Raw genomic sequence first — 2274 nt, forward strand, 5'->3', positions numbered from 1 at the left:
GGGTAACTGGGTGGAGGAGTGGCCTGAGAACTGCGCGGGCAGATAAAATGTCATGCACCCTTTTTCCGAGGAAAATCCCTTGTAACTGCCTGTATGTACATCATACCATAGTATGAAGCAATGAGTGCAGATGTTTGTGGTCTTTATTTTCATTAGCTGTTGAGCTCAAACAAACAGCTTGACGTTGTGAAAATGACACCTTCACCCACAGAGAGGTCATGCAATAACACCATAGACTGTATATAAAAATGGATGTAAGCTGCAGGGCTGAGAAGTGAAGCTAATGCGGAAGTGACTTTAGGTGCAATACTACTGAGGGCCACTAGGGGCTGGCTCCAAAAAACTCTGGCTCCAATACACACCCATTCAAAGAATGCCAACTTCTTAATTGAAATACTAAAGCCTAATATCTAATTAATTGGATGATTATTTTCAGTTGGACCACCAGAAAACCAAATGAGAGGTGTTAATTTAGCCCATAATGAGTTGTGGAAAAAGTCAGGACAGGTCTCACTGGACTCACCAGTCAGGACTGGACTCACTGGACTCACTGGTCAGGACTGGTCTCACTGGAATCATTGGTCAGGACGGGTCTCACCGGACTCACTGGTCAGGACTGATTTGACTGGTCAGGCCTGGGCTCACTGGTCTCACTGGTCAGGACTGGTGGACTCACCGTTTAGGACTGGACTAACTGGTCAGGACTGGATTCACTGGACTCACTGATCTCACTGGTCAGGACTGGACTCACTGGTCTCACTGGTCAGGACTGGGTTCACTGGTCTCACTGGTCTCACTGGTCAGGACTGGGGTCACTGGTCTTACCGAACTCACTGGTTAGGACTGGTCCAGTAAGTCCAGTCCTGACCAGTGAGCCAGGACTCGTCTCACTGGACTCACTGATCTCACTGGTCAGGACTGGGCTAATTGGTCAGGACTGGTTTCACTGGACTCGATGATCTCACTTGTCAGGACTAGTCTCACAGGACTCACAGGTCAGGACTGGTCTCACTGGTCAGGACAAGTCTCACTGGACTCATGGGTCAGGACTGGACTTACTGGTCAGGACTGGACACACTGGTCAGGACTGGACTCACTGGTCAGGTCTGGTCTCACTGGACTCACTGATCAGGACTGGATTCACTGGAATCACAGGACTAACGGATCAGGACTGGACTCACCGGACTCACTGGTCAGGACTGGTCTCACTGGTCAGGACTGGACTCACTGGTCAGGAATGGACTCACTGGGCTCGCTGGTCAGGACTGGGCTCACTGTTCTCACTGGTTGAGACTGGACTAACTGGTCAGGTCTGGATTCACTGGACTCACTGCTCAGGACTGATCTCACTGGTCAGGACTGGACTCACTGGTCAGGACTGGACTTACTGGACCAGTCCTGACCAGTGAGTCCAGTGAGTCCAGTCCTGACCAGTGAGACTAGTAAAAGTGTCATTGGACACGCCCTGAATGCACCACGAGCTTCAGACTGTTAAAATAAATGTTTGAAATGACTTAATACTTTAACCTTCTGATCACATGATGCTGATGTCATACTGTTTGCAGACATTTTAATTTCCAGTAGGAAGCTCAAGTTCAGGCCTTGAGAACCTAAAGCTCTATGCCTCTCATGTGTGTCTGGAGCCAGGTCCAGCTCTGTGCCCACATCCACCAGACTCATTAATGTCTTAGTCAGTTTGGGCGTGACCTCACTGACACCACTCACCTATTAGAAGGACACTTGTGTGACAATGTCTGAGTTGCACTTGTTTAAATTGTTTAAATTAATGTAGACAAATTTAGGTGATGAAAAAAGGATTTCTATCAGTTGTTTGTGTTTCTGGAGACATCGTCTGGGTTTTTTAAAGAAGCTCTGTGACTTAAGATGAACTAGAATCACCTTGTCATGGTTGTATCACTCCCGACTCAGACTAATTCCAGGTTACATCCCTGTGTATCCAGACACACGTAAAATATGAACCATTTGTGTGAAATTTTGTCATAATTTCTGTCTGAAGTCTTGAGTAATGGCTGAAAAGTGTTTTCTGAGGTCACCACACCCAGACCTTTGACCTTGGACCACCAAGATCTAATGAGTTAATTCTTGAGTCCATGTGAGTCTTTGTGCCAAATTTGAAGAAGTTCCATCAAGGTGTTACTGAGATATCATGTCCACGAGAATGTGACAGATGTATGGACAACCTGAAAACAAAATGGGTGCTGCTCTATAACAAACTGAGGTCAGTCCAGTCTTCTCTAACTGGATCTTTACATC

This window comes from Seriola dumerili, unplaced genomic scaffold (assembly GCF_002260705.1).
Source record: "Seriola dumerili isolate Sdu_G_001 unplaced genomic scaffold, Sdu_1.0 BDQW01000267.1, whole genome shotgun sequence".
In the NCBI taxonomy this organism is placed as follows: domain Eukaryota; kingdom Metazoa; phylum Chordata; class Actinopteri; order Carangiformes; family Carangidae; genus Seriola; species Seriola dumerili.